The sequence below is a fragment of the Ambystoma mexicanum genome, chromosome 13 (assembly GCF_040938575.1).
Source record: "Ambystoma mexicanum isolate Mex_15411 chromosome 13, UKY_AmexF1_1, whole genome shotgun sequence".
Taxonomy (NCBI): Eukaryota; Metazoa; Chordata; class Amphibia; order Caudata; family Ambystomatidae; genus Ambystoma; species Ambystoma mexicanum.
Genome location: NC_090938.1, coordinates 248964137 through 248989378, shown reverse-complemented (window position 1 = coordinate 248989378; position 25242 = coordinate 248964137).

Genomic DNA, 25242 nt, shown 5'->3' with positions numbered 1-25242 from the left:
GGGCCCACCACAGTGACATTAACATCTGCTAATGCCCCCACAGCTTTGCTGTGTGGGCATTTACAGATTTTAGGTGGGCCTTGCCTGCTCAGGCCCGACCCTGTGTACTCCTCTGTATTCTTTCCTTTCTTGCCTGTTACCTGCTTCAAACAGCAACCAGCAAGTTGCTGAAACCCATCCCAGAACTGGAAAACCAGGAAATAAATGATGAGTTAGTCACAGTTACACATGCCCCTCTTTTCAGGCATTCATTAAGTTGGTCATGGGGAAAAACCTTCACCTCCTTGAAAAAGCAAGGAGCGACTCATGCACAGTTTCTCTCTGAAAGAGTTTCTAGGAAGGGAGGCCACTAATTAGGAGCAAAGAACTAAAACTGATTGATCCGGACACATACCGCACTTCAATATGTTGCTGTGTACCACATCTTTAAGACTACTCAATACAGGAAGAGGGAAACACTTCCTGTTGCTCTTTCTTTTCACATTCTCCCTGGCTTTGTCACCCTTGAGGTGCCACTGGTCTCTTATTTCATCTCCACTGGATTTCTGTTCCTTCTGCGTCTTTTCATCTTACCATCTGTTCCTTTGAATTTCATTTCATAACCTTCTCTTCCCCAGTTCCTCTTTCTATTTTGATTATCTATCCCCCTCCTGGCCCCATTGCATCCTTCTATGGTGATTTCTTTCTTCATTCTCCATCAATAATTGCTGGTGACTTTAATATAAATCTTCTTCAGACTGACCTCCTTTATTGTCCCCTACCATTTCTTACATCCGCTAACAATCTGAAGCTTTTGCCTTCTACCCCTACTCATGTAATAGGAGGCACCCTTAATCTAATCTTCACATCGTCGGATCTTTACCCTACTGAATCCAGTACCTCTCACTCATTGCCTTCTGCGACGTATTTCCTGGTTCACACATTGCTTCATGTTTTGCTGATCATTCATTTCCTTTTTGTTCCCCCTCAACATTAACTTTTCATATGACGTGGTCTTCGGAATCTTGATTCTGCTTTCCTTACTGCTTCCATTTTGGACCAGCTTTCCAACCATAGCCTCTTTGCTTCTTCTAATGCTGACTCTGTTATTTCTACTTCTCTTGACTCTATCAATCTCCTCTCTACAGTTCATCTAAGGGCCATCCTTCCTGACCCAGCCTCTCTCCCTTCTTGAAATCTTGATAGATTCTTGCTGAACGCCACTGGCTCAAAAACAAATCCCCTGCTAGCTATCTTCGATTCTCTGCCACCCTCACCTCTTACACTTCTGGTTTCAAACAAGATAAATCAAGCTATTTTTAAAATCGTATTTCTTCTCAATTTATCTCTCCTGAGCTGTTTTTCAGACTCTGAATAGACTTGTGACCTACCTGTGGTCGATCCCTCTTCACCCTCTATTCTTTCTCCCAGAGACTTGGCAGAATTTTTCCTCTCCTCAATAAAATTTACACAATCCACTATTCTGCTAGTTCCGTGGTCTCATCTACTTGTAGTAGTCGTCCTGCTTCCCCTGATTCCGCCTCTTGTGCCTTTTCTTCTTTGTCCTCTCCACTCTTCCCTTTTCACGCTATATATCCAATGGTGATGCCATGTCTACAATCCTTAAGACTCCCACTACGGCTGCTATTTCAGACCCTCTCCCTGCTTCTCTGGTTAAATCTGTCTATCTTGCTTTGGCTTCCTTGCAGACTACCTTCTTTAATCTCGTTGTGCTCAAGTCCCTTTCCCTCAGTCCTTAAACATGCCAATGTGTAACAGTACTCGAAAAAAACATTTCTTGACTCGTCTGACCCCTCTAATCTCTCTCCTATCTTGCTCCTCCCATACTTATCTAAACACTTGGAACGTTTAGTCCATTCTCAACCTTCTCCTTTTCTTAACTCTATAATTTACTCTCTTCTTAGCAATCTGACCGTAGATCTGGCTTTTCTACTGAAACTACACTTCTTTGTGTTTCCAACTCCATTTCTCATGCACATCATCTTCAACTTTGCTCCCTAATGATTCTTTTTGACCTCAGTGCTGTCTTTGACACTGTCGATCACCCCACTCTGCTCTCTACTCTCTCCTCCCTTTGTCTCTTGGGCATGATGTTTAGCTGGTTCTCTGCCTACGTCTCTATCTGCTCTTTCCCTGTTTCTTGGAAAGGTTCCTCTTCTCCTTCCTTTCCTCTCTCTCCTTTTGTCCCGCAAGGGTCTGTCCTTGGTCCGGGCCTTTTCTCTCTTTAGACATCACCCCTCCCTGCTATACGCACTAGTTTTGGGTTCCAGACACATCCAGGCTGATCATATCCAGATTCGTTTCTCATTTCCTACCTTTTCTGACTCTATTCATCATTGTCTATTGTCCTGTCTTTCCCCTATCTCTACCTGGATGCCTTTCCATTACTTGGGCCTCAACTCAAAGAAAACCGATATCTTGTTCTAGCTGCTTATTCCAGGATTCCCCCCTCTCTATCTATTTACTTTCCTCCATTGCACCTTCCCTTGTCTTCTCAAGCACGCAACCTGGGATTCATCTTTGACTCCACCATCTCCTTTTCAACTGATATCTCATCTGTATCTCGCCCCAGTCATTTTAATCTGTTTTACATCAGGAAAAGTCAATATTTGCTCAACTTCTCTTCCACCAAAACCTTGCTTCAATCCATGTTTTTTTCTCAACTCTATTATTCTTCTTCAGTTTATGTTGGCCCCTAACGTTGCCATTTCCCCCCTACGTTCCATCTTGCACTCTGCGGTAAGGACCTTATTTGGTCTTCATCTCTCTGTGCACATTTCATCTTACCTTGCCCGCATTAAATGGCTATGTTCATCGTCGTCGTGAATTTAACTTTCTTTGTCTTGTCTTTAAATGTATCCATGCTCTTGCACCTATCTACGTCTGCTCCTCGATTTCCCTTTATCAACCTAATAGCACTCTCCGGTCTTCTTCTCAATTCCTTCTTGCTGTTCCCCATCCACCTTGTGTCACTTCTAGAGTTCATTAATTGCAGCTTCTTGCCCCTAAAACTTACAACTACCTTCCCCTTTAAACCTGCTCTTGCTCCTTTCTCTCTCTCTTTAAAAAACGTCTAAAGTCTCACCTATTTCTTCTCTTTCTCTTGATAACTGGTTTTAAATCATGGCTGGATAGATTTTGGAACCAGAACACTGCTTCTTGCCCAAGTTTGGTGATAATCCGTCCAGAGTTTCAGGCTGTAGGCAACACAGAATTGAGTTCCAATGAAAGTCCATTAGGATTTCAAAAACTTTAGGACCCTCCCACTCCCTGCTGTTCTTGATGAAATTCCGAGTCAGGTCTATATTTATTCAGAGCGTTTCTTTATCAAACGAGGCTAATAATGTACGCCAACCAAAAGGTACTGTTTCCATGGGAGAGAAACTTAGCCATAACTACAGGTCGCTATCGATGACCCTGTAATATATTTACTTGTATGTTTGCAATGGAAAAACACCCAGGGGGAGCTGACGGGCCTTGAACTGGTTTTCATTACCGTAAAGCCTCTAAACCTTAATGTGGGTATCATTAATAGCCTTCATAACATGCTAACATCAGGCAAAGGGAACCACTGTTACTAAATAAATACATTTGACTATACAGAGCAAGTGTACTACTCAGCCCTCAAGACTAGCGTAGTTCATAAAACGGGGGGTGTGAGGAGCATTGTTCAGAAGCGTGACTGGAAACTGCCGCCAAGTGCCATTTCAGTGGCGAGCAAATCTTGTACTCGGCGTGTGGGATACATTTTATACTATGTATGTGGGTTACTTACGAGCAGCCTGGCTTATGACTTGCTTATTCTTATCATGTTAAACATGCTTTAAAGCTTTTTTAGACAAATGATCAAATTTACTTGATGAAATGTATCTTTTCTTATATAATTGTATACATTTTTTGATGTGTGTAAGGCTTACTTTAAAAAAAACAAAAGCACAATAAAAATAGGACAAATGTTGTGAAAGCGTTGGAAAGAAGAGAGCCGCTTCTGCGTGTAACATACATCATTGCAGCTATCATACAAGTGGAGCCTGCAGCTCAGCCCCTTGGCACTCTGGGAGATGGTGCCCTGCTCATCCATGGGAGCTGCTCCTGAGTGGCAGCGTCAAAAATATGGGCAAGTGAGGGCATGAAGCAGCAGAACCTGAGAAAGCTGCATTAAATATATAAATAAAATTACAGAGAATTGTAATTCCTAATAAAAGTAATCATTACTTAAGTAATAATAACATGTTCTTCGGGCTTCGTCGGCCGATAAAGGCCCTGGAGCGAAATTATAGGCACGAGTGAAGAGAGGGCCTTAACACTGGACCCAAGTGCCGTTACTGGGCCGGTGAAGCCCACAGAACATGTTATTGTTGCTATTAGCACCCAAGGCAAACCCTTGAGGGGCTAGCAGCAATTAGAAATGGCTGTGCTGCTTTTTTCGAAGCAGCGGCCAGGGGGAGTCAGGATTGCCATGGAAATGGAAGGCGGGGCTCTGCTCAGAACCCCTTTTTAATTTCCAAGGCTTGAAAAGGAAGTCAAGCAGATGGTGTGGCCCGGGCGGAGGAGCCCTTTTCGGGTGAGAAGAGTTGGATGGGGTGGGGATGTGTTGAGGGGCAGGATTTGGGAGCGGGAGGCAGTGGTGCAGGCAGGGTTGGACTGGCCTTTAGGGAACTCTGGAGATTTCCCGGTGGACCTCTGCACCCTGGGCCTCTTTTGTGTGATATTTCCAATTGTTCTCATAGGAAAAGCATTGGGCTTGCTGAAAATGTGTCATATGGGTCCACTTTGAACTTTATTTCCAGGGCCTCTTTTGGTCCCCAGTAATTATTTCCAGGGCCTCTTTTAGTTCCCAGTCCAGCCCTGGGTGCAGGGATAACGGCAGCACCGGGTGGAGAGTGGGTGCGAAGACCACTCGGATTACTCTTCACCCAGGCTTGCATCGTTAGATTCAGTAGTAGTCCTGTGAATTGTTCGCAACCATATAAGAAGTATTTTTGTCCTGAAGATGCCCATAACACTGAGAAAAGACGCTAGGGATAGTGTCTCATTTACTATACAAAGGCCGAAACATGTAGACAATCCTACCGGTTTGAAACATCTAGCCTCAGACAACGGAGACCATAACAAAGGACTCCCGGACATAAAAATTGTTGTCACTATATAAAATGAATGATATATGAACACTCAGTCATTGACATCTGTTCTTATGTTTCTATTGTGCAATTCTTTAGAACACTAATTTTGTCTGCAAAAGAATTTTGGCACCTGCTAACCCCGCTTGTTCTGGAAAACATTCCTATCAATATGTTGAAGATTTGCTTGTAGAAAAGTGTCTGTGCAAACGGACACATGAGCAATCTTAATTGTTTTTTGTTTGTGATATGAGTATGAATAAAAATTCTTTTGTTTGAAAAGGTTGGAGATCGCATGTGAGATTCGTCAATAATTGTTGTAATGACAAGGTGAAAAGGTGTTGCACTTACCGAAACTAATCGCATTTAGAGAGGGGTAATTGGTTTCATTCCCTTCATATTTCATTGTTAGATTCAGTCCAGGGTAGGAGCAACCTGAAAGACTGCCGCACCCGCCACGGGTGCTATTTTTTTTTATTTATAAATGGGATTTTATAAACTGGGTACATTCAAATGTGTAGAACACATGCATATTACTTAAATTTAACCGAAAACAATTGCAGTGTAATGAGTAATCAGTATTTAAGGCAAATTCCGAGTACTCGTCTACAGTGGCGAGAAGAAGGAGGAAGAGTGATTGATTGTATAGATTTTTGTAGGCCTGTCTGTTAGAGAGGTCATGTCTCCAGTTCATTAAGGAGCTTCAGGTTCTGTTTAAAAATATGTACCTTTTACTTAAAACCTTCTTAAAAGCGTACTGCTTCTTTTCTGCTGGATGAGTACATTAAGAAGAACTTCAGAATAATAAGAAACCTTCGGTCATGACCTAGAATTTGGGGTCTTGGGCTGGTCTTGTGTAGCTTTTTGGCATATGCATGACCTGTAGTGCCCCGTACTTGGGCGTCTCTACTATGGTGTCTGTCTTGGGGCATGGTGGTAAAAGTTCTGCGCTGTTGTACTTTTCATGTCACCCTCCACCCCTAGGTGTTGCCAGGGACACCGCAGCCATTGCCATGGTAAGCTGCGGCTACGGTGCTGTAGCGAACGTGGCACACCCCGGACGTGCATCACTGTGGTGGGTCAATGTGGTGTTGAATAAAGATAAATAAGGAGCAGAAAGGTGATTTCTTTCATAGCACGAGGGGTGATTGAAACTGGCCGTAGGTCTTCCTGATTAAAGAGTCTGGACCATCCCCTAACTAGTCATGAAGACCATAAAACAAAGATAGTCCATTGTGGGTTCTACAACAAATCTCACATTTAGGATAAGCTTCTAGAGTTACCCGTTGCATGATATCAAGTAGAAAATGTTTTCCTGTACCACAAAACAAGTTTTTTTACATGAATTGGGCTTTAAATAGCACCTATTTGCAAAATAATCTTGGGGGCTAATTTTCGATGTCCCCGTAATTGTGAAGCGGGCATGTTACGTTTACACCTTTGTGTAAACAGGTTCCCACCGCCTAATTTTCATCATTTGCATGTCAGAGTGCAAAAGGGGAGTGTAAAATTGTGTATTTTCAATGGTGTAAAAAAAGCAGCGTTTGTGGCAACATGAAAATGCATGTTGGCGCAAATGCTGGAGTATTTGTACGACGGAGAGGAAGGGGAGGCAGAATCGTAACTCACAATTTGCCCTTCCCCTCTGCCATACAATTGAATCAAAATGGGGTGTAACGGAATTGAAATGCATAAAAGCCTTACACAGACCCTTTGTGCGTTTCATTTGTTATCCCCCAGAAAACAAAATGAGCTCCATAGTGCATTTACAGGTACTCAAAAACATCACGTAACTACATCTCAGATCACTTTCGCTATTTCTTATGTTATGTTAATAGGCATTTGAATAGCACCTTTCACCATTGGTATGGTCTCAACGCACTGTAGAATGAACTTCCTTGGGGACCGCAGTCCAGGTAAGTGGAGATAGCCAGAGCAGTAAATAGTGTGTCTGTGCACTCTGTATGTGTAGAGCTAGACTGCATTTTTTGTGGTGGATAGCGGCATTATAATGCTGGAATTAGCGTGCAGGCTATGTGAGACAGGTAGTATGTGTGCAGGTAGGCCGAATTGTCATGGGGGCAGCTGTTGCATTCTAGTGGTGCAACCAGGCGGAATATGCCATGGGGGTAGCTGCCTTCTAGTGGAGGTGGTGCTAGTAGGTGACATTGTGTGCAGCTAGGCCGAAGATGTCACGGGGGTAGCTGCCTTCTAAAGGTCGTTGCGGTGTGCAAGGTGTTGTATAATTCTGTGTTTGCGATTTGTTATTTTCCTGGCCTTCTGCAGAAAAAGGTCGAGCTAAAAAAGGTTAAGGCAATGTGCATATTTTAATATTAATGACTACACTATGTGGCACTTTGTTAAGAAAGTGTTAAGCACTTTAATGACAGGCGTTGCCATTCCAGGTTCTCTGCTACCTGACAGTAAACCCATGAAAAATACAATAAAAATGCGTCGGACTCTAAAATGGGTGTAATGCACCTTGATGCAAATCCGTGCCGCCTCCAGGGACCGTTGCTTTACAGGGAGAGATTTAAAATGGCTCCTCGCACGCAATGGCCCCCCCCTGCTAATGAGCAGGCCGCGGCAGAGCGCCTCAGTTTGTAGAAGCATCGCTTGGGCACCGGCGGCAGGTGGCGCTAGTGGCTGTGGCTGGAGTGCTCTGCGTTTGCATTATTTATGCACAGGTGATAATTGTTCCACTTATGAAGGGCAGGGTTCAGATTTGCCCCCGCGATAGCCAGCAGCTTTTCCCCGCTTTGTGATTACACACGAAGCACACCAGTGGCCGCCTCTCCGTGTTATTGACTCTGTTTTGTGATGGAGCAGCTGCAGTTGATGATGATCTGTGCGTGTGCGTGTGGGGGTGTGTGTGTGCAGATGATTTAATGATGTTCTTCGATCATGTGTTACTTATTCTATGTTAACCCCTGCATTTCCAGATTAACTATACTTGCCTTTAACCACAGCGAATGGGCCACGGCTATTTCCCTAAGGAGAGTTGCGTCTTCCCCCTAATTAGTTTTGGCTATTAGGTGGCAGTGCCACCTCGAAGCCAAAACTATTACAGGAGCGTACTGCTGGGGAGACATGGCATATGAGCAGGGACATGCAGCGTGTAGGTGTTGTTTTGATATTTAACGACCCATTTTATTGACCTGGCCATTTCCACCCCATCCTGACCCTTACCACCCAAAACTGCAGCTCTTTGAGCTCACTTTAGTAAAGTCTTACCATCAAACTTTACGCTGGAAGTGCCTGCAAGAGTTTTTTCAAAGCAGTCCCGTGAGAGTTATTGACTTAATTGGAGTGTCAAACCGCTACTAGTGTAATAATAATGTCTCACCTGGTTTGCCTTCAGCCACTCGATTTGTAAGCACTATGCGTGTCCCTCCTGTTTAAAACAAGCATTGGCAAAGCGAACCATTTTACCTTGTGCATAATTATGAGGCATTTGCCAGGCGCTGCTATTAGATGATCAGGTAGTCCTACCATTTTGACCTGCTACTATCAATGGGCAGTTAATACCACAACCTCTGTGTAGGGTAGCCAAATAGGCTCACCCATCGTTTATTGTAGAAGGAGACTTTCAAACACAGGTTAGTCTGAAAAGAACACGATAATGTGACTGGTCAGGATTGGAGAAACTACCTATGTGAACATGTGAGGCACAAGGAGATAAAGTGATTTGCCCGGTCTCACTTCATTGCTTTTCTGGGGCTGAAGCTAGGAGAGAAGCCGAGCTCTCTGGGTTCTGTGGTCATCGATTTAGCCAATAGACCATCGAACATGCTTCTGCTGGTTACTATGGCCTGTCCGTTGAGAAGCAGAACTCCAGAACCCCAGCGGGTTCTTGTAAGGACAGTCTGGATGCTCAAGGTCTACCACCTAGAAAAACAGGCAAGACAGCATTTGGCCAGATTGCACTAGGGTCCATGGATTTAGAGAGGCATCAGATCAGAAATGTGGCATCCATTTTGTCCCATAACTAGAAGACCTTCTGCCTTTCAGGAGATGGATGCTTGAGTCAATGGGGCCAACTCGCTAAGCATGTTTGCGGCCATTGCAAATTGTGGCTGCCATGGGGGCCAGCTTTTGATTTTCACTATGGGGTGCAGCCATTCCACTACCCCCTGGATATGAGCCAGCCACTGAGCGAAGTGTGGATCCAGCACACATTTTATAAGGCATTGGAACTGGAAACAATCTACAGGATTTAAAGGCAGCTTTGAACACATACCAGCAGCAGTCACTGTGCTGGCTGAGTTACCTGGTTTTTGTTTTAGAACTCCTCATTTAACTTTCAAAGAATCCAACCTCATCCGTGAACCCCTGACCCTCCTCGGCATCACTGCATTAGCAACAGTGCAGCTCATCTGCATGACAGAAATGTAGACATGGGGGAATGTTTTTCTTCTGAAGGCATATTTGTGCAAACTTCACAACTAGGAAAAGTGGCAACATGTCCTGTTTTTTTTCCACACTGTCCCACAGCAAGGTTTTGTGTTCGTACAATTCGTACAGCGAATGAACATTTTCTGCAAATTATCCTTATGGGCACAAAGTATTGCACACATGTTTGTGTGGGAAGCACACAAAAATACAGTTGTTGAGAGAAGCATGACCCAAAGTACATATTTTTGGCAGTGTGCTTAATACTTACCGTTATGTAAAACCAATAAAAAAGTTTTAAAACAAATTACAAAAAATATTAAAGACGCATAACTGCATATGCCGACTTCATTACTAGCTAAAGTATATTTAAAAGAAAATAAAACACTCGCACGTTTGCTCAAGGTTATTACTGCTAAAGTCCATTTAGTGGAGTACAAGTACGAATAATCACATGGGCATCCCTCCCAAAAAAAGGAGTTCACTAAAAATGAATTAATTATAATACATGTAATTACCTTCATTGAAGGATAAAAAAGTGAGGATCACATGGCAGGTGGATGGATGCTCCCGGGTTCCTCCAGTCATGGCACATAGCCAATCAGCACTCCCAGGACAGAGAGGAGAGAAAAACAGGAAGTGTCTGGGCTATACTGTCCTGCTGAATGCAGTGCATGGCAGGCTCGTCTCTGCCAACTTGTTTATCTGAAACTGATTACTTTGTAAGAAATAATTTCCGAAAATAGTGTTTTGCGGGAATAGTTCTCTGCACCTACTTCTTTGAATCAATGAGTATACGTTTACCAGACTTTGTTTTTTGGTTCCAGGTTTTTGCAAAGGGAATAAAATGCAGCACCTTTAAGGTACCGCTATAGTAATACTCATATTTTCATAGTTAAATGCCCGCATACCTCCCTTTGTGGCCTTCACGCGCGCTTCTGAATTAACTTTCCTCTGTAGCAACCTGGTGGAAGGCATATGGGCAAGTCCACTGGAACAATTTTAACTGTTTAAAAATGTTTTCCTGAAAGTGGTTCGCTTTCCTTAAAGTTTGGCACCCACTTTCACTTTTTACATATCAATTTTTCCGCTCCCAGAAACGATCTTTGTTTTCTATCCATTGTTGTGTGTCACTCAGGTTGACTTGCATGCCCAAAGAGGGCGGGGGGAAATACAAGGAAACGGCGAGTGAAGAAAGTGTGTTTTGTTTGTGAACAACCACGAACTCTCAAATTGTGTGTGGCTGCAGATGCAATCGGCGTGTGCCCCACTTTGGACATGCATACCTTGCTGCCCTCTTTAACGCCATGAGCGGCCAAGGAAAGACTCCTGATTCATGGAGATCAGTTACCAGCGTAGGGTGACCAGAAGTCCCGGGTTTTGCAGGGACTGTTTGGGTATGTGCACCTCTGTCCTGGGGTCCCGAGACTTTTTTATGTTTAAAAACCGTGTCCCGGGATTTTGGGATCGGGTGGCTACCATCCTGGTTTTTGGCCGGATATCATGATTTCTGGCAAAAACCGGAATGATAGCCACCCGATCCCCAATCCCGGATGGGTTTATTAAACTTAAAATAGCCTCTGGACCCCGGCGCTGCAACATGACACGGGACAAGCCACCCACATAGAATTAGGACTAGTTTCACCGCTGTAGCTGCAGTACCACTTTTATGTCGGTGGCCTGTCCTGGTTTTTTATTTTCAAAATCTGGTCACCATATACCAGTGGTCCGATATATGAAAAGGGAGGAAGAGATAAGCCAGGTAATTACCAAACTATCCTTTTTGGATAGCACTGGACACACCTTTGGCAAAGTTCTCCAACTAAGATTAGAGGAATGGCTAGAAGAAGAGAATGGGCCTCATTACGAGGCTGGCGGCCACGGAATGAACGGTGCCAGTAAGGTACCGGCACTGTTCATTCTGGGCCACCACATTATGAGTTTGCTCGCGGGTGGTGGAATGAACGTATGGGCCAGACCAGACGTGCATACCGCCACCCGCGAGCAGACCAGGATGCTAACAACAAACCTGTCATTAACGGTCCGTTGTTAGCATCCGCCCCATTCCCATTGAGCCCTATGGGGGCTCAAATTGGAATGTGGATGTACCGGGTCCGGGTCCCAGAAAAGGGAATTATCGGGCCCTCCAAGGTCGGAATGGCCTGGTAAATCCCTTTTTTCGGGACCTGGAACCGGACACAAGTTTGGAGGCAGCCGTGCCACTAAGAACGGCATGACTACCTCCAAACTCGTAATGAGGCCCAATATGAGTTTACGTATTCAGGCTGGTTTCCAAAAAGGAGTCAGCACAGTCGATCCGTGCTTTAGATTGCTCCTCCGTGCCCAAAAATATGTGACTTTGAAAAAGCTAAACTTGTACATGCTGTTCGTGGCCCTCAAGACAGCGTTTGATGGAGTCTCGAGATTAGAACTTCTTCGCTCGTTAATAAAACAAGATATCCCACCGGCCTTGATAAAAAATATCTTTGGCCTCTACTCCGAGAATTCTGCAGTAGTAAGAGGGAGGATAGGTGGGGAGACCTGCCCCCTTTCAATTTCCAGAAGGGAGTGTGACAAGGGTGTATTTTGGCAACATCCCGCTTTTGTATTTATATTAATGAAATAGGAAAAGGTCTACTGGAGATACAGGCAGAGGCCCCTATGCTCAATAAGGAAAAAACATCTCAGGTGCAGTACTTGTCTCTAAGACAATAAGCAGTCTGAAACTTCAATTTACGAGATTTGCTGATCTCTGTACAGAAAAGGGTCTGGATCTGAACATATCGAAGAAAGGAAAACTCATTACAAGTTAGCTGGTGCAGAGTTAACGTGCTGGTATTACTGTATACAGGCACGTTTCGTACCGGCCAACTACAAGTTCGCTGGTGGGTTGGCGGAATCACCTCCAGCTTAGTGCTGGAGGTGATTATGCCACCCTACTGGCCAAAGATGGACTGTTTTACCGGCATCAGTATTACCAGGGCCGGTAATACCGTCAGATCCCCCCATGGAGTCAAATGGAATGGGGATTTACCACTGTCACCGGCACTCATAATCTGGTGGTAATACCACTGGATTGTGTGCCAGTAACAATATTATCATTTGGCAGTATCCTGGCAAAATTACTGCCAGGATGCCAGCAAACTCGTAGTGAGGGCACAATAGATATTTAAAGAAAAGATTGGAGTAAATGGGCTACCAACAGAGGAAGTAGACTCATTCGACTACTTAGTGATAAGATTTCATGGAAAAGGGAGCTGGTACTACTAGCTTATAAAGTCTATGTGCATGCTTACATGTCTTTTGGAGATGGTCAAAAATGTGCTAACAATGATGGGAACAGAGCTGTGGGACCAACTTTGCAAGTGTACACAGCCAAAGTGAGAAAGGCTACGAGTCAAGGGTGGATTTTTGGGGTTATTTCCAAAAACCCCAACTAACAAGTGTCGAACGGTTTCTTGAAACGTATGCAGTGTCTTTGTAAATCAACTCCCTACCCAATCATTTATCTTGACTTAAACTGGCAATCTGTCAGTAGATTTCTGATGCTATGACCATTATTGTTCTGGGTGTGACTTTGGTCTTCCTGAGACTACTTAAATACAGAGAGGCTTTGCTAGACGTGCTTCGACACCCAAATAGCAGTTCGCTGCCATGGGCAAAGCATGTCAAATCTATGGCCTACGCTGTGGGAGTAAGCCAATGTTGGTCGACATCTAATCTAACTAATAATGCCTCAAAGGGCCCCCTAAAGAAGCCTGCGATTGAGTGGATTTATTAAGCAATAAAAGTTAAGACACATGCTAGTATCCTTGTACCTACCCTTGAAAGAAGAGGGACAATGCAAGAAATATTTGGACACAATGAGGGAAAGAAATGGTACACTACCACTACTAACATTCACAAGTAGCTGGAAATCCAGCTCTTCGCAGGTGTATTCCTTTTTCTTTATATTTGGAGCGGAATTGTGGAGATATCAAAATTCCCCAGCTATTGCAGTGACAGAAAATACATTTCTAAAAAGACTTCTGTGGGTCTCGACAAATACGCTTAACATTCCGCTACATTTGGAACTCGGTCTGGCATGTATCACTGAACAGATAGCTATTAAACCTGTATTATTTTGGATGCGCATCTGCTCCTGTGACTCTTTCAAATTTTAGGGATGTTCTAAAAGATATCCTTCCTCACCAGAAGGTCCTTTCCTTTAAATGGTTTAGACACATTGAAATGTAACTCCACTTGTTCCAATTAGAACACATCTGGTTTCCACCAGAGGACATCATCGGGAACACCAAACAAACTCATTTGCGCACATAGGGACTTCCTAATAGGTCAATATGTAACCAAATGTTTGGATCTCTCTATAGGCTACGTCTATCTGTCTCTGAGACAAACCCATGTGACAGAGGAATATCTGAGGGCCTGCCATTTAGAGATTTGGATTTAAAAATGTGTTTAGACATATTACCCTCACCCAAATTTAAAGCCAGGTGGATATGACATTGGCAGATACATGCTACATCTGTCCTGGCATATGGAACTTCTGCAACATTGTCTTTTTCTATGTCATTAGTACAGTGATATCAGTCGCAGAAATTTGAAACATGCTCTGTTAAACCGAGGTATTCAATGCCTGATGCAAGGAGAAGAATTATGCATAAGGGTAAATTCAATAGATGTTTCTGATCATTTGAACAAAGCGTGGAGGAGGAGAGAAAACGAGTATCTTTTATTCATTAAAATCATGCTGAGGCATCATAGGTTTCAGATACAGAGGTTTTATTCTAGTCTGATAGCTATAACTACGATGTAATAATGTTTGCATGAAGGAAAACAACTTACTATAATTAGCACCCTTTGCGGGTGTGGCAGCCAATCGGGTTGCTCCAAACCTAGGCTGTCGATGCAAGCCCAGGGTTCGGAGCAACCAGAGTCATCACCGCACCCAGCGCTGCTGTTTTCCCTCCTCTCCTGCCCCCAAACCCAGCCCTTCAAATCCCCCTCCCCCACCCCCAAATCCTTACTTGAAACAGGCTCCTCTGCCCAACCTGCACCATCCGCCTAACAACATGGTCAGTGCCATGGAAATGGAAGAGGGGCTCCGAGGAGAATCCTGACTCTCCCCGGCCACTGCTGCGAACGACACAGCGCAGCTGTTTTGTTTTTTGTCATTTGCTATTAGCACATCCAGGATTTGCTTCGGGGTGCTAATACCAATATACTGTTTTCTGCCGGCTCCACCAGCCTGGAAACGGCACCAGGGCCCCCGTGTTAAGGCCTTGCTTCGCTCAGGCCTGTAACTTGAGCGGGCTGTTACCGGCTGGTGAAGCCCACAGAACGCGGTCCTATTGCTTAACTAGTCTGAAATTGTTTATTAATTGATTTATCGGAATCGTGTCCTTTTTTTTATAAAGACTATCATCTGTATTCGTATTATGTAAGACATGCACATTTTATCCATTATACATATTTAAGGATTTATGCAGAGTTCGAATGCTATACTGGTTTTATTCTATGCACAAGTATTGTTTACTTTCATGGTTATATACCGAAATAAAGTCATTTTGAAGATGATATATTTTAAAGAAACCATCCAACACTTTCTGTTCGCATGGCTGTCTTATAATTGTATTATGTACATACATTTGAAACAGTGGTTATGAAAGCGCATTCAATGTGTTAAATTTGAATGCTGCATACCTTGATTACGCCTGGGAATGGAGAAGTAAGCTTGTTATAGATCAAAAGGCACTCATTATTGGCAATTAGAGATATGACCTTATGACCTTATGGCCTTATGGTCGCTACTGACCACTGCAATTGTGTTTTGCCTTATGGTCGCTAACGGACCACTGCAACTGTGCAAGTGTCATATGGTCGCCCTCACGTTCCGTACCAGACCACGCGCGCTTAGACTCTACTAGGTCAACATGCCCCCCTCCAACAGTCTAACTACTGCATACTCTCCTCTGTACTCTTTCAGTATCCTACTTACCAGACTGCTGCCCTCCCTTCTCCTCCTTATACTGCACTTTGGCTGCACTGCACTACACCTTACCACCACCTCTATCTACCACTCTTACTTGCATCACTCCTCTACTATGCCATCCCACGCTCACCACACCAACCCCTATCTCAACAACCCTGCCCTCTGGATCCAGCACTTCGCCACCAGACCTTCACCTAACTTACCCTGCTCTATCTCCGTGAGAAATGCTAGACTTGGCTCGCGTTTTACCCACGCTTCCCATCATTTAGCTCACCGCATCAAACTGCCTCTCCCTTTGTCACCACCCACACTTTCACCTAATCTACCACCATCCTCCAACTCCCCTAACCCAAACAATATCAAAGGCGCGCTAATCAACGCCAGATCACTCCCGGCTCACGCCCTAGAAGTAGCTGACTTGATCATCAACCTTGACCTCGACTTTATAGCAATCACTGAAACCTGGCTCCACCCAGCTTCAGGTCCTCTTCTCTCCCTCGCTATCCCTCCAGGCTACAACATTATCAGACATGACCGTAATTCCATCCAATCTAAAGGAGGTGGCATCGCCATCATCCACAAAAACGCTCTAAACTTCCACCTCTCAGCCACACATCACGCCTCCACTCTGGAAGCACTGACAGCTAAACTAGCTGTCACACCTAACCATTCTATCACCTTCCATCTACTCTACCGGCCACCTGGCCCACTATCCACCTTCGCGGAGGACCTCTCTAACATCTTCTCAGACAACACCAAAGCTATCTCCCAGGTCTTGATACTGGGGGATTTTAACTTAGGCCTCCACGACCCCAAGGACACTGCTGCTTCGTCTATTGACAACATCCTCACTAATGCTGGATTCACTCAGTTCCTAAACCAACCCACCCACAACAAGGGCAGAACCCTTGACTGGCTAGCCGCCCTCAACTGTCCCATCAACATCACCTCTAACCAACAGTGTGCCTGGACAGACCACAACTTAATTACATTCAATATTGAGTCCAAACCTATCAGCCTCCCTCACAACATTGCCCCGGCTATGGCCACTCGCAACAAACGCAACATTACCTGCGATAGACTCCTCCCCCTCCTCCTTCCAGCTCTCAATGACCGGGATCCCTCATGCTCTGACCCTACGGCCTTGGTCGACACATTCAACCAGGCCATGCTTATAGCCTTAGACACCATCGCACCCTCGAAACTGAGAAAACCTAAACCTCGAGCCCACCTAAACTCCTGGTTTACACCCCATATCAGAGCCCTGCGCAAAGAAAAACGAATTGCAGAATCCCACTGGAGAAGCAATCACTCGCCAGCTAATAAATCACGCGTACTCCTGGCCACCCTCAACTACAAGGAAGCTATATTCCAGGCAAAAAAAGACACATACAACAAACGTATCGAACAAGCCAAATCTAACACCAAAGAATTGTTTAAAATCTTAAAAGAACTTGAAACTCCTGCTACTCCACCTGACACTTGTACCAAAGATAGCACCTGGTGCTCCAAAATCCAAGAAGCTCTCCTAGGTAAGATTGCCACTCTCCAAATTAAAATCAACAACAAACAATCTAGCCTTCAATCCTACCCTCTACAGATCCCTATACCTACTACAAACCTCTCTAGCACAGACTCTCTGACTCCTTTTAGCTTCTCTCCTCTCTCCATTCCCGAAGTGGAAAAGATCATCACTAGCCTTAAACCTTCCAATTGTCAGGGTGACCTTTGTCCTGCACCTATTATTAAGGAAGCAGCTCACGACCTAGCACCATTCATCACTACGCTCATCAACTCCTCCTTCAGCTCTGGGATTGTACCGGACAATCTTAAGGATGCGTGGGTCATCCCGCTTCTGAAAAAACCTACCCTGGATCCCAGCATACCCACTAACTACAGACCAATTACCACTGTACCTTTTTTACTAAAAATCCTTGACCGCGCGGCCTACCTACAAATTCAGGAATACCTTGAATCTAATAAACTTCTGGGACTCAGGCAATCAGGGTTCCGGCCTCGCCATGGCACTGAGACCGCCCTTATCGATTTAAAAACGCAGATCGAAGAGCTCAAAGACAAAGGCAAACTGGCGTTATTACTTCTCCTGGACCTCTCTGCTGCTTTTGATCTTGTCAATCACAAAATTCTTTGCCATCACCTCAAATCAGCCGCACATTTCTCAGAAAATGCCTCTACTTGGATCAGATCCTTCCTGGATAATAGATCTATGCGCGTGTTTTCCCCACTTGCGGCCGCACCACCCGCTCCGGTCTCTTGTGGTGTGCCCCAAGGGTCTTGTGTCTCGCCCATGTTATATAACGTGTTTACCAAACCCCTTTTCGATATTCTGGACCACTTGGGCGTCACGTATACCAATTACGCTGACGACACACAGATACTAATCCCCATCACAGGAGACTACACAACTGACTCCCGTGCCATCAACGCCATCTACCAGGTCATCCAAGCGTGGATGGCCCAACACGGCCTCTGCCTAAACGATGAAAAGACAGAGCTCCTCATTCTTGGTTCACCACAAAAACTCACTAAACTCGACCCTGCTTTCAAGTCTTTCACCATTGATGGGAACACCATCCCTATTGCCAAGGACACGAAAACCTTAGGGATTTACATCGACTCAACCCTATCCTTGACTAGACAGTCCAACGCAGTCTCATCTGCAGCAGCGTATACTTGCAAGCTCATCACCGCCTGTCGCCCGTTCCTAACCACTGCCAACTGCGTAACCTTGGCCAGGACCCTCGTACTATCCAAGGTCGATTACTGTAATGCCCTCTACCTAGGTACTAATCTCCGCAACTTAAACAAGCTACAAATTGTCCAAAACAATGCGATCAGAGCGGCCCTTAACATTCCCAGGCGCCAGCATATATCCGACACCAGGCGCAACCTGCACTGGCTCTCTATCCCACATCGCATCTCCTTGAAGTCCCTGGCTCTCACACACAAATACCTCCACAACCAAGCCCCTCGTTACCTGGCAAACAGATTCTCTTTCCACAATTCCACCAGACCTCGCAGAGCAGCCCAAGCCAACTGCCTTGTCATCCCGCGTTTTAATCTCCAAAGATCAGGTGGAACCAGCTTCCCCATCCTGGCAGCCAAACTTTGGAACTCACTCCCCAATGACCTTAGAGCAGAACCTTCCTTCCTGAAATTCAAACACCTTACCAAAGCTTGGCTATCCTCCCAAGACAGCTAATACCAGCTTACTGCCCTACTTGCACTTTGACCTACTTCGCATCCATTATTAACTATCCTGTATATCACTGCCTTATCTATATGCGCTTGAATGTATACTTTGTAAATTTTGTAAAACTTCTTGTAATACTCCTGTAATACTCTGTCACATGCCTTGTCTTGCCTTCATCTTGTTGTAACTAAGTTAAGCGCCCGGTTGCCCCTGGGCCTGGTGCGCTATAGAAATAAATAAAATACTAAATCTAGCCGACCCAACATTTGCTAATTTTATTTGTTTATTTATTACATTTGTTACACGCCCAGACCCTGGGGTATCACGGCGTAGCTGCGGAAAGCTTAGACATAAGAACAATTCTTTACGTTATTCGGCATTGACACATATACAATGTGTCCATTGAGACATAGGAATTAGATTCATTGTAGCATGCTGGTAATGCAGGGGATGAAAAAACTTGCTCAGTTTGGGCTCATCCTTCCCATGGGTTGACTTCGTTATAGCTCTCAATGGATTGTAGGATCTGCAGTGGTTGACTGTGGTTTGCTAGTACTGGTTAAATAACCAGGTTTTGGAGATTTTTTAATCTGGAAACAACGCACTGTATCACGCACCCATCACTCGGCATTAGGGATACTTACTAGTGTTTTTTGGCTGAGTATTGGGTTGCTAAATAATCTTATTGCAGCCACAAAGTTGCAAAATGACTTGCTTTTAATTTCTGCTACTTGTTATACAGTGCTATCTGTTGTGGGAGTTGTAGCAGTGTATAAACCTATGTATGTCATTTGCAAAATTAATTGTTTTTATGTAATAGTCATTGTGGGAATTGTGTGCTGCATTGACAGTGCTTTCACGATGATAATGAACTCATGTATTTTGTATTTTAAGCTTCAGCATCTGTTGGCTTGCCTTTTATTTTATTTATTGATGCACTGCCCTTTTGATGAATTTGCATTAAGTATTTTGTTTTATGAAATTTTCTGTCTGTGATTTAATGAAGTGCTGTCAATATAAAGCAGTAAATGAAATGTAAATGAACATGCAAAGGCATTTTTTGGGGTGATTTGGCCCCTTTGATTGGGATGAGGGGGTAACATTGTCAGAGGTGAAGGGAGCTGAGCAACACTGGTAAATCCAAGAGAGGACATTGGTCTTGTGAAGCCTTCAAGCGTTTATTTTTTTTGCAAGGAGAAGGCGATGGAGAATTTGCTGACAGTCCCTAGGAGTGGCGCCTGGGGTCATCTGAAGTGGTCCAGAAGATCGCCGTGAGCCCTGCAGACTTTTATGAACAGCCCTGCCAGGCTTTTGAAGCTAACCAGCTATACCTACCCAGGACACACCAGGCCCATTGCTTCACGCCTTGAGAAAGACTCATGGTCGAAACATGTGTTGGCACTCTAGACATGCAAACAGCATATGGTGTATATACAAGTGTACACAACCATGTCTGCCAAACCGTGGCAAACATTTGTAACTAAACCAACAAACTATTAAAATCGACCAATCTCAAGCACCTAATGATTTCCTGGATTATTCGAGACCTAATAGAGGGTATTAACATACGAACTGGCAACCACCCTATCCTGTGCCACGGTAACCGGGGTTCCAAATCCAACCTTCTATATCCTTAACCTCGGGGACTGCAGGAGCTCTGTCCCACTGGAACCCCAATCACAGGCTGCAGGAAATAAACTTGATAAAAAAATAGAAAACAGATCAGTGCAGAGATCCATATTTCCTTTAAGCTCCTATCTTCCAGACTACTTCATTTTAAGTAGAAGCGGCACTAGTGGTGGTGGTATTGAAAGCAGGAGGCCGAAGCACAAGCAAGTGGAGAAGAACAGTGTTCCTTCCTAGGAAACCCCAGCAGAATAGAATGAAAGAGGCAGAGGCCTCTTGGAAGTAGAAGGAAGGTCTTATGAAGAGAGTGTGCTGGTCCCAGGCGAAACATGCTATGCTGGCACTTGCAGGAGACGGCAGCAACAATGGGTCAAAAAGCACAGGGAAGTGGATTTCTTTGTAGAAGAAGGGTGAAGGAGTCAGGGTTTGACTTGTTCAGTGAGGACTCACCTGGTTGTTCGGTGAAGATATAGGAGAGAATTTGCCAACCTTATTTGGCAGTTTTATTTGGAACTTGATTCATCGACAACACTGCTGAGGATAACACATTGGGACGAGTATGAGCAGCCAGTCTGGACTCATTCTCTTTTTTTCAGTGTGAGGCTGTTTTTCCAGCAGAGCGAAGGAGGTGGATGGAGCTTGGGCAGATCAAAGGGGCATAAGTGTCAGGATGCCCAAAGCCAATAAGGCAAACAAGAGGATAAGGTGAATTAGATAAGGCGTGTTCTTTACTACTCGGAAGGAGTGCTTGGTACTTTGCCCGTCTGCTCCTTTGACTGCCATTTCCTCCTGAACGCAGCAATGCGAGCGCTGCTCTTGCTGCCTGGCCGCTTCCTGGAGGGAGCGGGGCCTATTCCCATCACGTGACGGATCACGTGATTATCTCCCTCCTCATATTGCCGGCACAACCGCCCTTGCGGCGTGTTCTTTACTACTCGGAAGGAGTGCTTGGTACTTTGCACGTCTGCTCCTCTGACTGCCATTTCCTCCTGAACGCAGCACTGCAAGCGCTGCTCTTGCTGCCTGGCCGCTTCCTGGAGGGGGCGGGGCTTATTCCCATCACGTGACGGATCATGTGATTATCTCCCGCCTCATATTGCCGGCAAAACCGCCCTTGCAGCGTGTTCTTTACTACTCGGAAGGAGTGCTTGGTACTTTGCACGTCTGCTCCTTTGACTGCCATTTCCTCCTGAACGCAGCAATGCGAGCGCTGCTCTTGCTGCCTGGCCGCTTCCTGGAGGGAGCGGGGCCTATTCCCATCACGTGACGGATCACGTGATTATCTCCCTCCTCATATTGCCGGCACAACCGCCCTTGCGGCGTGTTCTTTACTACTCGGAAGGAGTGCTTGGTACTTTGCACGTCTGCTCCTCTGACTGCCATTTCCTCCTGAACGCAGCACTGCGAGCGCTGCTCTTGCTGCCTGGCCGCTTCCTGGAGGGGGCGGGGCGTATCCCCATCACGTGACGGATCACGTGATTATCTCCCTCCTCATATTGCCCGCACAACGACCCTTGCGGCGTTAAGCCCTGGAGGCAGAAAGGGCTGGAGCCGCTGTTTGGCTGTTCGGCTGTGAGTAATCTGGTCTACTGCTACTAACATTTTGGTCTACGTCCTTCTTAAGCTACCAGGGTACGGGGTGGAGAGTCGGACTCTGGCAGCTCCACTAGCCGCCGGGCGTTCCCAACCCTGCAACCGAGTGTTTTCTTCAAACCCATTTCTTAATTGTGGATATTTTAAATAATTATGTTTTTAAGCTGACGTAATCAGAATTATATCAGAGGTTGCGAGTTGTTCTCCCCTCCGGGTTTAATTCAAACACATTCCTTTTGGCACAACTACAGTATAGAATGACTTGGTTTTTATAGTAGTCCTGTTCCCAGCCATTTTAAAAAAAATAGAGGTTGTGAGTTGATCTCCCCTCAGGGTGTTCTTTTCTCTAATCTAATATTTTCTAATATATTTCTTTTTCTGTTTTTTTTCTTTTTTATAATATGCCCGCACTTAGAAGCGGGTTTGAAACTGCTGTGAGTCAAGCTACTAAGATAGTAGAGGACCAATCAGGCTCTCTGACTCATTGTGAGGCGCTCATTAGTATTGACCACATTGAAAATATGGCTGCCTCGATTTTATTGGTTGAGAATATCAATGAAAATTCTAATACTAGAGCTGAAGGGAGCCCGAAGGGACATCCTACCACAGATCCTGCAATTTTGAATGTTGTAGCGTTGACTGAGGTAAATGTGGACATACCAGACATAGAGGATACGGGGGCTAATAGGGACATACCAGATTCCAGACAGGAACTTACAGATGAGGAATGTCTTCAACAAAGTCGAATTGATACTAAAAGGGTAGTCCGGTATCATGCGTCCACCCCTCTTCAGAAGAGGTTTATTACTGGGAAATTACAGGCAGGAGATAATCAATGCTTGGAGTCTCTGATATGGAAGGGGAAACAACCGTGTGGAACTTTGCAATTCACGCATATTTCGCCGGCAACATTTATCTTTGGGAAGGATAATAAGGATAAGGTGCAATGTGCCCTCGATTCTCCTCAGTCGGAGAGCTCTAAGCAGGCTGGTGGGAGGGACCAATCTAAAGAGACCCCCATTTGTTCTAAGTATAATCTTAACCAGCCCATTGGAGAGAGTGATTTGGATGATTCCTTCTTTATTACGGCAGATGCTACAGGTCATCTGCTGAAAGAAATTGTTCATCTAGAGATACCAGTAGGTAGATTTTTGTCCAAAGACAAGGGGGTGAGGAGCTTATCAGAGGGTGCGCCAATTGATACACTCTCACAAAATAGAAACACTCCTATAATGTGGAAACAACAAGAGGGTAGACACCTATCCCCTATTAGACCGATTATAAAGACACTTATACCACCTATATACAGTAAGACCAGTTATACCCAAACTGATAAGGAAAGGGATTACTTACCCATAACTGTAGATAAAGCTACCGACCCTCAGCAAACCATATTGGAAAATCGTGGGGTAGCCGAAGATAAACAGGAGTCTCCTGGTTTGAGAAGGGAGGAGAGAGGAGATTACCTGATACCACTTCTATCCAATTCACACATTAGTTTGAATTTGGCTTTGAAAACCCTAGGTGAATCCCAAGAGACTATTGGTTGCTCTATGGTAGGGCAACAAGCGGCTTTTAACCAATTGGTGACTCGTCTGGCTTTCTTAGAGGGTATAGTGGAGGCTAAGAACATTAATGAACAGATTACTAAAGAAAAGAGTCTATTTGAAAAATATAGAGAGGAACAAGATACCAGGTTAATGACCATGGATGCTAAGATTACTACTCTGTTGGAAGTTATGCTTACAGGAGATCGCCCCACATCGTCAAATATAGTGGTAGAGGATCGAGTCTCCCTGGGAATAGGAGATAATAAAATCAATAATGAAAACTATGGAAAGGAACTGTGCTGTCCAGATAGTCCTTCGGTCCTTCTGAATGCCATAATTATGGCAACAGAAGGGCCCACTCAGGAACAGGACACGGAAAAGTCCAGCGCTCAGATGCAGGTGAGAGAAATGATAAAAGAGGGGGAATGTCTAAACATTAGTAGATAGGGCTCAATAATCTCCCAACATAATTCTTCTAAAAAAGGGCAAAAATGTAAACAAAAGACAAAATACAGAGAGGAAACATTAGCAGTCCAGGTATTAGAAATAGGTTCTAACATGAATAATGATGTAACAGCTCCAGTAAATAGCTCAGACTACGATATAAATGAGATGCCCCAATCCCGTGTCGGTAGACGAAAAAAGACAAAAAAGCAGCTTAGGATGCCCAAAAAAAGCAAAAACATGCCTAACATAAAAATTAAAGGCAGAAATGCGAATCTTAAAGGAATTAGAAATATCCCGCTTCAGGAAGAGCCTGATGATAGGGGGAGCCATAAGGCTTCTAATAAAGAAGATGGTCAGGTTTGGGGGGAGCCTAGTAATAAAGACTCCCTGCCCAGGGGGGAAACTAATACTGACCTAAATACGGAGGAGAATAATATACTAAAAGTGTTAAGAAAGGAAGAAGGCATACTATGGCAAAAGGGAAAATGCACACAGTTGCACTGTGAACAACTCTGAATCTAACAACGTGTATATAATACCCAAGTCTTGTGTATATATGTAAACCCAGGAATGTCAATAAGGTAAAACAGTATTACCAATCTAGGAAAAGGGATGTAGGGTAAACACTTAGGACCTCCTTATGGTTGAAAGGAAAAGTCGGCAAACTCTTTACCCACTATGCTCTTACAGATACTGACAGCGCTAAACCCACGTAGCGGGCAAGCAAGGACAGATTCTGTGAACTGACAATCTGTAGAATACTGAATAAGGCAATTATAAACAGTACTCACGAGGACCGGAAAGACCACTTGAATGTCAGTGATTACACGAACCCTGTAGATCAAACAGGGACCCAGAAGGCTGTAAAAGCAAAGGGTTAAAGATAACAAAATACATAAACCCTAGTAAAAGGCAAGTCTGAATTGTGATAATAAATCGTGAGGTAAACAAAAGGGGAACACTCTGGAACTTGTAACAACAAACCCACACCTAATAATCAATGGAAAATGAATGCAGAAGTGCAATGGAAAAATCGTGAGGAAAACTAAAAGGGGAACACTCTAGAACTTGTAACAACAAACCCACACCTAATAATCAATGGAAAATGAATGTAGAAGTGCAATGGAAAACATGGAGTGGAATCTCAATAAATTGGATCAGGAGCAGGGAAAATGATATCACAAAAGGAAACCTTTCCCACCCAATCCAAGGAGAAAAGGCAGTAACTAATTCTACGAAAGTAAATAATAATACATCATGCTTTTCAGTAACCAGGGCAGCATAAAGGGACAGAAAACACCGGCAAAC